Source organism: Neodiprion fabricii, chromosome 6 (assembly GCF_021155785.1).
Source record: "Neodiprion fabricii isolate iyNeoFabr1 chromosome 6, iyNeoFabr1.1, whole genome shotgun sequence".
Taxonomy (NCBI): domain Eukaryota; kingdom Metazoa; phylum Arthropoda; class Insecta; order Hymenoptera; family Diprionidae; genus Neodiprion; species Neodiprion fabricii.
Window position 1 is genome coordinate 8,898,620 of NC_060244.1, and position 16,065 is coordinate 8,914,684.

At 39.8% G+C, this 16,065-nt stretch overlaps 1 long non-coding RNA gene across 1 annotated transcript in view; it reads right to left on the minus strand.

Moving 5' to 3' along the window:
* The window catches only part of LOC124184583, a 104,168-nt gene that overhangs the window by 53,073 nt on the left and 35,030 nt on the right, over positions 1-16,065 (minus strand). The window contains exon 3 of the long non-coding RNA XR_006871217.1: positions 4,980-5,049. This is a non-coding gene — a long non-coding RNA (uncharacterized LOC124184583). The remainder of the gene's footprint in view (positions 1-4,979; positions 5,050-16,065) is intronic.

Below are 16,065 nucleotides of genomic sequence, written 5' to 3' on the forward strand. Positions count from 1 at the left end.
TCCACGTGAAGTTAGCGTTGAACGTCACGAAGTCAACGGAGCAAAAAGTGATATAAAATCGTGTATATTTACAGTACGCACACACAGAGTCGGCTAAATAATAACAGCAGCGGAGCTGTAGCGATATACACGATGTTTTCCGAGGCGATATGTTAATGACGATGAACCCACTGCGGAGCAATTATGCAAGTGTAAGTTGTGTGTATGCCACGCAATGAACGCGACTGGGGTGTCATCAGAAGCGTGGTATTCACGTGTCGTCCGGAGCTAATGCTTGGATATTGCGTGCATATAGATACACGATTTGTTACGTCAACTGTTGTTTGGTCGACATTGTTTACGAACGTTTAGCTGCGGGATACCTTCCAATCATATTTGACTCTCGGTGGATCGTTAAATTTTGTTTTTCACTCGAGGATAAGCTCCGTTTACTGTAGCTGCTGGCGACTTGCGATGCCGTATGTATCGTATGTGTTTTCCAGCCTGCTACCGTATGGATTAATGGCGACACTCGCCTTGTACGGGGAGGGTCCCTGATTCGGGGCAAATGGCAAATCGGTATCGGGACGATGTCGTTAGTTCAACTCAGTGACCGCTCGATGTTTCGCCGTGTCGATGCAACTATTGAATAAATTTATACCCTAGCTGAAAGCCGATTGTTTCCTTCTTTCGAAACTGAAATATCGATACCGATTTTTTAAACCGAATCTTAAAATGACTAACAATAAGTTGGTAAGACAGGGATTTTCTTGGCCATTGATATTACGACATTTCTTTTCGCAGGTCAAATCAAGCAGCGAAGATTTGGTTTCCTTTGAAAAATAACAATTTTCCACACACTGCGCAGAAACAGTGAGCAAGCTTTATTTGTGATTTAAATTAGGGCATAAGATTTGTCGCGTCAGGTATAAAAATAGTTATGAGCACACCGTACGTTGAATTGAAATTGAAATTGAAATTGAAATTGAAATGAAATTCAGCGGGTTTGATGATGTAGGTATAACAGAGCTGCGCAGAGATTAATGAAAGTGTTATATTAGTTCTTTCTCTGATCGGCTTGTGAGAAATAGGTTAAATTGTGTAAACTATGGACGTTCGTCGTAGTGCACTCTAAAGAGATACAACCTGCCTTCGACTCGTTCGCGTAATCTTGTTTGCGTCTGTGTAGTGTTTACGGTATCATTCGAGCTTTGTTAGTTTACGCTAAGGCCCTTGCGAATGAAAGATAGGATCTGCTTCTATGAAATAAACTATTTTCACCGTTGACGGCTGTTGCTAGACCGCTGTTCAAACCTCTGGTCATCGTCCATCTCTATAATAGACCCGCTTCCGTGGAAATGGGGAAATCAAAGCAAGGATTTACTACCAGCGAATGAATGAAGTTATTAATCGGTATTGCGAATACACTCAATGCAGAGTGTTTGTTCCTCGATATCGGAAGAAGAGCGATGTGTGATTCTCAGTAATTTCATTAAAAACAACGCACGAAGGAAGCTGTGCGAATCTATGCAAGACATCGAAGCAAAACCACCGACTCATAAACACAAGTTACCGACAAACCAGGCCAGAGTTTCTGTTGAGATTTACGATTTAGTTCCAAAATTAACCGACGAATTGGGAAATGAAAGACAACGGCTACTTCGGAGTTGAACAATCACTATTCGAGATGCGAGATGTAAATTTTTTGGAAACGACTCATCGGGAAGCGTCTCCGCTGCAAACAAATTTCTCCCGGTTGAAAAACTGACTGTTTTCGTTTTGAAACTTTTTCGATGCAGCATGGCAGAGTTTGTCTGGTCAAATAATGCTCTACAACACGTGCACGAGTTTAAATAAACTGCCTTGTAAATATTTGTTTAAAATATTGATCTCCGATAGAGTTCAATGAACCTCGTTCGACGGACTCGATTCAACCATATAAAAAAGTCTCGGTACCGAATCCAGTCTGAATACCAAACTAATTGAGAAGCAACGATCAAATGACTATAAAATTTTCGACAGTAAAAGAGCCTCAAATTTTTTGCACAATGACAACAACCTCACGACATCCGGGAATGCGGATAAATAAATCATTTTCAAGAATATCTGATCAATTTACTAAATAAACGAGAATTGGCAGCACAATTATTCGATCAAGGATCGATTTATATTCACGAGTATCAAATCGAGATGCAGGGATAAAGGTGCGTCAATTTTATCGGAATCCCTAAATCGCCTTCATTGTGGCAAATTTACGAAAATACAAACCGGACAATCAGTACAAATATGGACATGAATTTCGTACACCTTATGTGGGTGTAATCGTGAAACAGCGATCAACAAGCATTAAATATAACGTTAAATTTCATCTAGATCATGAATCATGCAACCACACGGAAAGAATAGCCGAGAAGCGATTCTTCCAATTAGTCAGCACTGGGATCAACGGATAGATCCGCAACTATCGAGTTGAGTAACATAGAAATTGTAGTACCTAACCAAGTTTTAATCCGAGATGCAGGAATACGGTGGTTATAAGATAACCACGAACTCGTGACAAGACGGACGTAGGTATAGCGTTACACTTTTTTCGTATCTCAGTTTGATCCTAAGGCAAGAGTATTGTGATCTCCTGTAAAGAACAATGGCTACGAAAGTATAATTGGAGAGAGAGAGAGAGAGAGAAAGGAAACACGACTGTTTGAAATATTAAGTGAAACTCGACACGCGACTCTTTTTATATGTTCCATTTTCAACTTTTTCTCTCTGATACTTCGTCTCTTTTCAGCGCATTTTGCTCAGCTCTACGCTATTCTACGCCGGAGAGTGTGATACAAGTTGAAGCTGAAACTCGGAAGCAAAACGGTCGTAAATTACGGAGCCGATTGCAGATCATCACGCAAGACCTTCGACGTAGGCACGGTACGTTATATCTACCTTGCACCGGTTATACTCAACCATCGCACCGTACAGGAAATGCCGATGTTTTGTTGTTTTTTTTTCGAGGCACAAGCAGGAAATCCGTGATCCAACTTTGTCACGCCCCGCTTCTTCCCAGATTGATTTCAGGTTTCGTTTCAGCTCCACTGATCTGCTGTACTTAGGTTCTTGCCTGCAAGCATCGTCCGAAATTCCTTCTTCCAGACAACAGCGATACACGAAACTGTACAGCAGAATCGCGGTTGGAAGTGACTTGTACTTTGACTTCCATTTTAAATCTGTAGGTTATTCATCGTATAATCGTAGTGCACGGATTCGAAGAATATACTATTTTCGAGGAGTCACAAAGCTTTGGTATTCTCTGGTTCCTTGACATAAACACGTGACTGTCCATCCATAAATTGACGATATTTCCCACACGAAAAGTCACGTATAATGTTATTGGGTTTGGCCCGTTCATGTGTTTCTGAGAGTCAATAATAGGGAAAAAATCAATAAGGCGTAGTACCTTTTCTGATTCACAGTGGTAAACCACATTACTTACCTTACGTTACAATACTTGTTTGAATCTGGTAAATCTAACGTTGAATTTACCTAGAACGCGACGAAACATGGTTTGTATTTTATACTTGGAATACGTGTCCGTGTTACTTTTAGTTACCGAGGGCACTGCAGACATGAAGCTTACGAGGTTAAGCAATTTTTTACACACATTTCAGGAACTTTGGTTCGTTCAACAGAGTCTCTAAAATCACTTTCCAAATGGCTCTACACGGCGTTTAGAAAAAGTCCGGAACAATCTTTAAACTGTCATTAACGAAAGTATCCTCGGGATGTTTTGGTCTCATTAAAACATTCAATTAGTCGTACAGTCAGACGTGTGAAAACGTCTTCGTGATGGGTATCAAATGTTACGAACGGAAATCTAATAGTCATATACCAGAGAGACCGTTCAAACCCCTCCGGCGTATCCGCGGAAACAACATCAAGACATAAATGACACTGTTGAGACTGTTGGAAGAAGCTTACGACTTGTTTCTAAAGAGTATTCGATTCCTGGTATGGACGTACACAACAATCAATAGTTAGACCAATTCGTTCAAGGGTTCATAATTCTGCAATCACTATCTATTTTTGTTCCGATGCAATCGGTATATATATAAGGGCGTAGCCTTGAATTGAGCTTATGCGATGGGCGAGGTTCGCGCAAAATTTCAGAGTAACACTTTTTGCAGACGTAATTTTCCAGCAAAGTGAAAACTTGTAAACGCGCATTGATAAGGCGAGATTACAGCTACTTCGGGACATTCGATAAGCGTGGCACAAGGTATCTTAAAATAGGCATTACCCGACACCGAACGCCTTGGGAATATTATCAAGTGCCAAGATTTCGTTATCGCAAGGCAAAGATAGAAGGTGTTCGTAATTTTCCGAGCGCTGTATAAAAGGCACGTGACTCGCCGAACATACCAAGCCGGATAAAACGGTACCGGATGTCATTGATCATAAAACTTTGGAGGCTGTCGGCGTAATGTTAATTTACAATTAGCGTAAAGGTACTCAGATATGGGGGTATAATGCTTTGATTAATCCCATTGTCTGCGAGATTATGATCGGAGCGGTCTTGTCAAGTGCAATGTGAACTAGCAGACAACATACATGTACAATAGAAGGAAGTCCATCGATAAGCAACAGGTGACGTTGTGCCCTATCTTATTGTTAGATAAATTAAAGGCAAGGAAAACACTTGAGAAACAGAAAAATATAAGGCGGCGATGTATCTCTCGATCGTATAAACGAGTTGACCTAATGATAGTTCAAATGTATTTACCGAAAACGAACGCAAGGGGAAATTGAACCTGATGAATAGTCATCGCGTAGAGTGACCACGTCAAGCGACGAAGTCATTTTGAAAATATATTACAATTTTACGAGTACCGTTGTAAATGGAAAAATTGAAAAATAAAGAATCGCATGAAAACTGTTAGCTCTCATATGTATAGGTGATAATTAAAAGAGTGCGGACCAGAAAATTTTACCTGTATTAGAGTTTTACTCACCGCAGTAAGGCTGATATTTATCCCACTTGGCCACAAGAAAACCTAACCACCTTCTGAATTTTTTTTTTACCTGAAAAAAAAGATGGAAAAATTTTTAATACTGGATTTATAAGATTTTGAAAATTTTTTCAAAGTAACACGGTGTGGGAAAACTCCTTGAGATTATAGTTAAAAACTGAGTTATTCCCGAGTTGGTGTTAAAAATTCTTTCGTAAAATGATCGAACGAATGTCTGAATTGTGATTCGATCTACGGATTCAAAGCAACAATTGAACAAAAAAAAAAAAAATAAATAAAAATCGCGAATTGGATCCAGTTTGACCTATGTTAATATCATTCAAAAAATTCTCTAGGTTTTTTTCGAGTCTGCCGATACAAAATTCTATTTTTTCTCTTTGTGTCTACATCTATTATACAGTCGTATCAATAGCATGCAGCGATCGAATTGAGATGCGGAACTGATACTTTCCGTCCAGTCGATGCATAATAATTGCGAGTAGCATTGTGACCAGGGTATGATATGTCGATAGCAGAAACCGCATTCACTTCTGGTACGGCTAGATCAGACGTAGCATGTTTTACGACGGGAACAATGTACAAAAATTCAACATATATGTCCTCACCTCTGTTATTAATACTATCTTAAGAACGTAGAGGAAAAAAAAAAAGTTAATTACATTCTAAAAATATGATCAGTGATATTAAGCCATTTCTTGTTTTGTATGTGACTCGATTTGTTCTGAATTTATGATATTAGACGATTTCGAGGACACGCATACTGTTTTTTTTTTTTTTTTTTTATCTTTTGTCTGCGATAAAATTTTTCGGTCACGTTGTTTATTCTGTGATTACGTTTCGCTTGTTTTCCACTCGTAGAATCTTCAAAATTAAATTCATTCGCACGTGGTGAACAGCCAGTGGAACGCAATTTAATCACATCTTGTGGAACAAATTACAAAGATAAAAGGGTGTCAAGCAAATGGTACAAGCAATGCTAAATGTACACGACGATGACCGATGATGATGAAATGGTCATGAGCTAATTTTGTAAAACGAAACACGAAAATATGTATCTAAAAATAACCGATTATCTTTACACACCGCGGTAGAAAGACAGCGAAGATCCGAAAGTGAGTGAGAAAAACAACTCAAATTAAAAGCTTGTTTCATTTCTTTACACCCAAACACCGTCACATTACATACGTAAAATACATAATTTGCCTCATCTTGCACGGCCAGTTGTCTAAATACCACCGATAATTAGTCGCAAAGCGTGATCCGTATGACAATTTAATTGGTCTATTGAAATTAAGCGTGACTCATAATGGCGATACTATTTTATCACCGATTTTTATTTACAGAGCAATACCCTTCGAATTAGTAGAAGTTTCTTCTAATAATTCTCACTCGAATACTCCAATCTCCACTGCCCGCGTTGTAATAATTTCCAGACAATGTGAAGAATATCGTCAACAATATACGGGAAAGCTTTGAACGCCGTAATAAATTTACTTTCATTTCTGATACAGTTATCAAGCAGTCGTATCACGTATAGTAAATAACGCTTACCAGAGACTGTTGCGCGAATGATACGCGAATTATGGCAACAGTTCCTGAACTTGGTACCAGCGAGTACTGACAGTTTCTAAATACATTCACATCCTTTCCACCATCGGCTCCCAATCAGCAATAATTTCCAAACATATCAACTACCGGCAAAATAAGACGTTAGCGAACGAATTTTACGCTCACGCGGCGACTACCGGTAGTACTTGTTGTTATTATTATTCTTATGTTTTTTTTATTCTTCAGGCATGGTTAGTAACCTGTCAGCGATTATTACTTTTAGCTATCGCACCGTGTGACTATTCGCATTATTCGTCAGTAAACGACTATAAATATTTATACAATTATTGGCTGACGGTCTTTTTGGTGACTTTTATAGCCCGATTCTCAAGAGAATTCAAGTTCTGAAACTTTCGAGAGGGTTCAAAGGAAGGACGTCCCTGATATTACTTATGCAGAGGTTTAATGTCAGGGGTTATCGTCAGAGGGTACACGGTAAAAATAGTGTCGCGAAGAAAGAGCATCCCAACCTATACCATGACACCCATAATACTGTCGTCTACCCTAAAATATCATATAATCGTAAGAGCAGCGTCTATCACTGGTCGATCATTCTAATCTCCCGCGACTTTTGGTCGGATCACTTATTGGCAGTAACAATGGAGACTCGATACGATACAGCGACTGGTTGAATGGCAACGTCGATTTGGTTTGAGTGAATGAGTCCACAGACTGAATTGACCACATATATATATTACGTATACGGATTCTTGACTCTGGGCCGTGAGGCAGCGCCGACATTCGGGCTTTTTTGGCGAACCGCTTCGCGTATCTGCCAACGTTTGACATTTTCCACACACTCGTTTACCGGTGTACGTGTACCTGTCACGCGGGTAATTGCAACATCGTTAAAGTACGCCGGTATTTGCTCAAGAACCGTTAACCAGCATGTGGATCACACTGAGAGAAATTTCATTTGTTACGGTAACTAGAAAAATTCACTAAAACAGGTATCGTTGAAAAACTGTTTGAATATTTTTGGAATTACGAAAAACGAGGTACGCCTAACCATTTTGCGCTATTGTCGATCCTTTTTTCGGTAATTGCAGCGCAAAATCAGTTTCTGAGTTTTACTATACTTTTTTAGTTAAACAAGGCTTTAACGTCGATTTATTCTTGCACAAGCGTTAAATTTTCGCAACAGTTGCAAGAAAATATAGCAAGAGTGATGATAATGAGAAAGAATAGTAACGGATACTAGACTTTTTGGTAACAGATAAGAAACTAATTTTCATTTTGTACTTGAAACAATATTTTTCAGTTGTGGTAAAAAATGAAAATAGTTAAGGACTGAGCGGTAACCGGAACTAAGAATTTCTCTAAGTGAAATAACTTCATTTCCGAATCGTGTCATTTTCAAAAATAATTGATAACTAGGCCGTAGAGAAAAAATATGTAGACACACGTCACATACTTTGAAAAATATTATCCGCACTATGTTCCATGAAGATAGCGTGGGAGATTTTTGTAGGAAATGGGTTAATAAATTCTGTTCTCTATTCTGATATATTAAACTTTTATTTGATGTTCCTCGTTCGAGGTACTCGACAAGACTGACGAACTGAGAGGCTGTATAAGAGGATTATACATTCGTATCCGTTGCTCTAAACACTTGAGAGCGTAATACGAATGTATACAAATATCAACTAACCTAAATATCGATATAACACCTTTGCATATACGGACTGTAGAGATTATTTTTGTATACTTAATAATACGAAACCAACAATTTTTGAATGCGTGGGACGGACAAATTTAATCCTAACAATAAGTCAGAAACAGCTTCTACCTTTTGCGATCGGTTAATGGCCTTTGGTTACATGGTTTACAATTTGGTATCTGTTCTGTTGGGTTAAACCGTTTTATCAAAACTGTTGTCAGTGATTGAAACAGAAGGATGCGACATCACCGTTTCGATTCTTTGCAGAAACATCCTACACCCGTATCATCGCATATATACGATCTCTAGAATGTCGGCCGCCTGCAATCCAATTGTCGAAGTGAGTCAGCTTTATACACCGCACGAGTGTTGTATGACAAAATCCATGTACATTCTGCCGACACACATTGACCGCATAATTTGTGTAACCTGTACATCGCGCTGTATAACAATGTGTCATTCGATATGCGGGCTAATAATAATAACGACAGCAAAAATTTCATTCGAGATTAACTAACTTGACTTGAATGAAACGAATTGGATACGAAAATACGTACAGTTGTAGTAATCGCGAGAAGCTAATCAATTTGACGGAGTATTACAGAGTCATTTCTATTAACATCTGTACAACCAATGGCAACGATGACGTCAAGAGTCACACCGCTTCCTCGTGTTCTTTCTGCAGCGTTACGCAATGCAAACGGAGGCGTGAAACCTGATTTTAATATTCTTACCGCAGGTGAATAGGTCCCCCCCCCCCCTCATCAAGCGATCGAGCTAACGAAGATCTAAATTAATAAAGTACTCAAACAGCAACGTCAAGGTAAAGCGGATATCGATCGCGGATCATCGGGACTTCGTTTCGCCTGACTTCAATAAGCACTTCACTGTGAACCGAGAACTCTTCCGTGGTTAAATCCAGCATGCGGTGTTAATGGTGAAGAGTTAACGGCTTGCGATTATTGCTCTCAAGTCAGCCTCCGATTTCTATCTCCTGCTCAGTGTCTCTTGTTGGAGCAGAAAAATTCATAAATCTTCCAACTGTGAGCGCGTCGAGAAGCGTGCACATGTAAAATTGCATCGTCAACTACCGTGCGTACTTCCGATTGAAATAAAATTTCAGATCGAGAGAAAATTGATACTCAGGCGAGGAAATTTGTTTAACACTTGTCTGGCACTGAAAAGACCACAAATTACTGAATTACAAACAGGTGTTGAAGAAACTCATGTCTAAGTTCGATAATCTTAGTCGCCGAGGGTTATTTACGGTTCCTAACTCCTTTCGTCACGGGAGCGACGAGCATTCGTTCAGAGACGTCTGGTACCATTCTCATTTACCAGTAGCAGTAACAACGAGAGCATAGTAATTCACGTTTCGTATTCGCCTACTCTTCAGCATGTGATTATTTCATTGAAACACCAGGAACTCGACGTTCAGCAGTTCGTACCGATCATTTGACACTGAAATTGAGTTAAATTTGTCAAATCTCTTTCGAATTCTCATTTGTCGCACTTAGTCAGAATTGACATGCAAGTACGAAGCGCAAAATCAACTTTGAAAACGTGTTATTTTGAATAATTGATCTGTAAACAGCTAAACACGTGTTCACAGTAAAAGCTACAATGCAGACGGTTGAAATTATCTCTACTGACAGAATCAATTTTGTGCGTTGTCCCAGACTGCGTTAAACTTGGTTATAAATGAAGGATTTAATTACACAAAGTGAAATTAATGACATCTTGTGGTATTATTCTGCGTTTAAAAGGCGATTGTTTAAGCAAATTATCCATTGAAATGAGTTCATAAAAAGACACATACGTGTGCTGTCGTTTACAGTAAAAGGCTGATTAGCTTCTTTGAATTTATAAACTCGACGAACTTTCCTGTGTGCGAAATTTGATAAAAATCATAGAAGACGTTTCCTTGTTGAAAGTGACTTGACCGCCACGCGTCGTCGGAAAAAAGGCAGGAAGTCACGTAGTCGGATATGGAAAGAACAAAATGAGTCATCCGTGCAAAAACTGCAATGCGTTCTAGGCATACGCTGTACCAACACAAGGCACACTTCTTGTCTTCTTCCGGTTGTTTATCAGAGAAATATAGCTTACGTAAGCTCTCGAAGCTTCGAGTCAAACATCCAGCTAATCGCCGACGTGAGCCGTGTGATGAACGGTCCTGGCTTGACCTGGTTTCAATCTACAAACATTTTTCATCTTAGGTTTACCGGCACGTCAACCACAAAATGCTCGATCCGACTTTCTCAAGGCCTTCTCATTTTTTCGGTCCGTGAGGGCTAAGACGTTGGACAAGACGATAACAAAAATGGATGCAGAAGAACGCGAAAACAATTCGTATCTTGCAAAAACGCACATGTAATTATTTTACTTTGACATACGTATTCTATACTTGAAAAACCGTCGCCAGATTTGAATCGATTGAAATTATATGTATATTGTATTGACAATTTTGTACAAAATCCAAACGTCACTTGTGAAAATCCTCGCCGCTGTAGATCTAGTCACGTCACTTAAGCGATCGATCGATCAGCGATATCGTCTGTCTTGATCTTTCAACACGCATTTAAAAAGCATTTACTTTGTTACACCAAAAAGTTAAGACGTTTTTAAGTGATTCTAAAACCCATCGATCGACAAATGTCGTAACCCACCGTGAGAAGTTAATGTCTCACCGATGTTCCGTATCTTCTCATCGACATCTATTTAGCGTGTATTGAAAAATTTGTTATTCGTAGTGAAAAACGATCGTTAAAATGACATGCAATTATACTTGCAGCGTTTCTCAATCGTCAACCTAATCCCGGCATCGATAAGCTAGAATCGAAGCTACAATTAGAAATCGAAACGAACCTAAACACAGAGCATCCAGACAACAATGAATCGGTTCTGAAGTTAAAGAACGAAGATAAAATGTGTACCCGAACGTTATCAATAGCTCGTGGTTTGCCTTTACGAGGCAAGTGCGGTTTACTTTTCGCATTACTCGTCGCTCTTCGTGAGGTCTTCGCCCGGAGGTTATCGAAGAGGGATTATTTTCACACGGCAATATCGAGCCCTGAGATTACAAGACTCACAGGTCTTCATTCGCGTAGCTTAAATCGCGGAAGATCGCTTTCCTGGGTATCTCACACGAGAACCTATACTCTGATATTTGCATTCTCTCGAAAATTTTTCTACAGTACGGCATCGAATGGATATTCATTCCTTCGCGGTATGAAGAAGTTCCAATACGGATATTCCGCATGCGGTATCGAACCGATCGTCATATATCGCGGAAAGACATCGTCTCTCCGACTATGTCACATCCCTTTTTACGTATTTTAAGTTCCTGCTTTTCCGGTACCGCCACGTAATGTCACCGTAGTCATTCGATCATTGAGGTTTTCAAATTCCTTGGCCTCATCGTTGACCTCAACCAGAATTTAAGATTAAAAAAATGGACTTTGCACGGCGTTATAATTACGTGAACTTCTTGCGGCAATGGCGGTGTGAAACCGAGGAAAAACGATAAAATTTCATCAAGCGGATACAGTTGAGCATAGAAAAAAACTTACCCGGCCAAACTTTCTGTGATACGTTTTTTCAAGTTGGTATAAAATCGAAATGGATAATATCTTGGGTGGAATTGGCCGTTTTACGACAATGCTTTGCCGAAAAAGTTTCCCTCGACGAGTATAAAATACCTGCAGACATTGGATATTAGAAGAGGATTGAAGTTTTTGACTCAGCTGATCCGATTCACAAAAACCGACCCTTGTTTCATTATTAACACGCCAGCGGACGGGATGCTACTTTTATTAGACGTACACATACGTGATTGAGCTACTTCTAGATAAGTATAAAACTGGAATTTGAGGCCAGGCTTCCGCACAACGCAATATGTATAATGCCACGTGTTATTGAAATGTAAATACACAGTCGGTGTGAGCAGAACGGGACCATGCACGACGACGGTCGAGATGGAAGGTGGTGATGAGCAACGTTGAGTGATGCGAAAAGCACGGAGCGAAACCCTCGAATTTCAGATATTTGCATAGCTGTTTAGGAAATGTCCACATTTGATGAAAAAAGCTCGTAACTGATTAATTCTGCTGACGTACCACTTGTCACGGTATTTGTTTTACCAAAACATTTCAGGACTTGTAAATGTAAATTACTTATGAAATTCGTTAACCCTAGTCACTTACGCCTACGGAAACTTCCAAATTACTTATACGGGGTTAACGAGGTCCCAGCCAACTTTGGAACGTTATTACTGTACACAAAATTACGCAAAGTTACGACCTGAACAACATTCTGAGACAAATTTTAGCAATTCAGCAATCGACTCTGACCTTAGTTTTAGCAAAAACCGACGGAGGATGTGGGAGAAATTGTAGAAGCAAAAAAAGTAAAACAATACGCAATACATGCACGGGGTCTCGGAGACCCCAGAGTTTTTTCAAACATTCTTCATTTTACTTGCACCAACAACCCTGATTCAAGCACGCTGACCTTAAAATTGTACGTGAAAGTCGGATCTGTCACGTCAGTGACTAGGGTTAATTAATTCTCGCGATACTGATTATGAAAGTTGACCAATCGTAGAATTTCACGGTCTATTGATAGATAACAATAAGCGACTCTTCCGAACAGTCAGAGCTCTAAGAATATCTAAAATCTCCGCTAGCGCCGTTTCATCTGATTCCTTACAACAACTGCAAGTTCTACTTTGACCGTAGCTGTAATTATTGGAAACGTCTTCCGAAATATCTCGAATTTTAAACAAAGTTTATTTCAAAAGATATTATTCGTCTGTTTGTAAAAATAAATAAAAACGCGTCACTATAAGTTGAATAAAAATAGTCTATGCAGCGTAAAGTTGGTATTATAACCTCTATAAATCATGGCCAAGTGCCCCATTTCCGTCGATCCAACCCCCCCCCCCCCCCCTTCGCCCGATGTGTGTGGATCATCCGTTATATACCAATATAAAACTTGTTTTCAATCAATTGATCTAAATTTCAAAAATAGCGAATCTATTCGCGGTTGGGCCGTTTCTGTTATAGACTTGCATATTGTAGGCATATACATCACCGTGATGACATCACGAATTCGCGGTGCCGTTGGAATTGGAAGGATCGGAAGAGCAAACAAAATTGACACGGTCAAACGTGGATTTATTAATCGCTTTGCCAATAAGCCTGCAATTCAGGCTATCAACACCGATGTAAGAAAATTTTTTATGCAATGTCAGCAAATCGAACGTTCTCGCTATTCGTAAAATGAAGGAACGTCGTTCTCACTGGTAGATATAGACGTAGTGATTCAGCACTAGGAGTGTGACCGACGACGTTGACAAAGACGTGCTCGACTAGCACGTGGTGACCGTCTGCCACATGCCTTAGACTCGTGCTCGCGATGCTGACGAGCAGAGTGGGCAGTTTAACTTCATAGAAGCTCGCTGGTTTTAACAGGTTCGTACCAACGTCAACAAAATGATTAGCACGCCCCCCCGAGGAGTCGTGAAGTCTGCGGTGTGATCGACATTGCGCAATCAATTTCGGACCCGTTCCGAGGACTTCTTACGGCAGTACGTTTCCTGGATCTCAATATGAACTCCCTGCGTGACGACGATGATGCCGACGATGCTTTTACACCAGTAGAATTGTCAATTAAACTAAATTGAACCGCGTCTATGAGACGAATCAACAGTACACGGCGAATATAAATTGAAAACGGTAAGCCGCAATGTGGTTCGAAAAAAGGTTTGGTTGGGTTCACAACTGGTCTGTCCAGTAACGGCAGGTTCGTGTACCCATTTCGTTTTTCCCCAATCGTCACTCTTTTCTTGAAACTGGACGCGTTGCATCGGATGTGCAAACTAAATGCTAGGAAAAACGCCCGAGTGATTCAAGCCGCGAAAATCCGTCTTGTTTCATCTTGTAGCTCAGAATTTACGGTACCGTAATGGTATATTGTGTAACAAGGAGGCGAACCTTTTCAAGGAGTCTTTTCGGGCCGAGCGTGAGTTTGCAATATAAATGGTAGGTGAGCCGAAGACACATGTTGCAAATACGCGAGGCGAAAAGACCGTTGCCTCCTTGATACAGACGATTCTTTACGTAACGAGAGTATGTCACGCGTTTTTCCAAAAAGCACTAAATCAAGGTTAGACTCGCGTAATGTCAGATTTGTTCGCACAGCGCATGCGCGCAGTGTAGAAAATATCACTTCGAACTCCTGGGACTTAAAAATGGTCTTTTCAGTACTCCGCGCATGCGCATTCGCGGACTCACTTTGCTGTGATAGAAACGGGTACTTTGTGTACGGAAAACACCCATGGAAAAATGCGTAAAACATGCTCACGTTATATAAATTAATTAATTTCCCACGTCAACTAAAATATGCTATTCCATTTTTGTAGTCCGTTTACCTTTCGTAATAATACGAAATCATTCGAGTCGAATATTTCCAGTTTCTTGTAGTCGGCAATCAGGTTGCACAATATGAGTCCATCACTATTTTTCTACTTAATCGTACAAAGTCCTGCCAATTAGGGTACATCGTCATAAAATTGATTTCGCTGCCTAAGGCATGTACGCTTAAATGTGCGCTAATCGTTATCCAGATGGACGAGGTGAAATTAAAAGTTCTGTTTTTTTCTCATTCCCCCAGGTCGATAATAAGTAAAATTACGAAATGATGAAATATTCAATTAAATCGGGAGAAACATTACATTCGTTCACATGTATGGAGGTATACGTGCATGTTTTTCGTTTAGTATGTGTCGCCTCGAGGCTAAACGTCTGTATAGTATCCAGAGTTTCGACAAAGTCCTGAAACGTGGGGTCAACTTTTCACAGTCCCATCAATTAAACATGACATAACGTAGACATAAGGGTTTTCACGTGTAGGTGTGTCTTCGTATCCGGACTACCGTGCAGATGGGAAGAAGAAACATGAAATCGATCAGGAAACGATCTTGTTTTATCGGGTTTACATTGCATCGACTAAATTGTAACTTTCTAGCTTAGAAAACACGTAACTAAAACATAATAGTTGTCACTGTTTAAACAAACGATTTCACTTTTAGCAAAAGAAAATTAACACGCGTGATTCTGTAATATCAAATCCTATGGAATTAATTTCATGAGACTTTCACGGACTGAAAGTTTTTTGGCAACATTCGGCCTGACGTAAAGTGTAGTCGATTAATTTCGCATCCTTAAGAATCAAGTTCCTCTAAAATCCGTCGGAAGTGAAGTTACTCGTAGAAAATGATCGAGCCAAGTAAAAATGAAAAATATGGAAGAAAACGGATCGACATTCTCGACGGTTCACTGCGCTGTTCCGATATGACACAAGGCATAAACTATCTATAGAGACAATTGTTGCTACACTGAACTAAACTTCCTACTTCGGCAAAAAACGAAACTGCCGAACCGAGTTTCGAATATTTCTGAATAAGAACCGTTCAACAGAATATCGTACCACGTCCAGACTTCCTGATAAAGCTCTCCCACTTCGAGGTCGGACCTAAATTAGTGCAAGCTAATAACCGACATGGTGGTAGGTAGCCAGTTGTTTCATGATCACTTCCTGAACTCTAAAAAGGTGCGAATTGTTTTCCCAATCAGCGAAGTCTCGAGTTAGCGTTCACCTCCTACGTGTTTGCAATACATTATACATACATCATTGTACAGTCGTATGAATGTGAAAATCTATAACTGAGTTCGTGTCTTATAGTTATGTATTAAACGAATCGTATAATTAAGTTGTAAAACTATCAAATTTATCCTT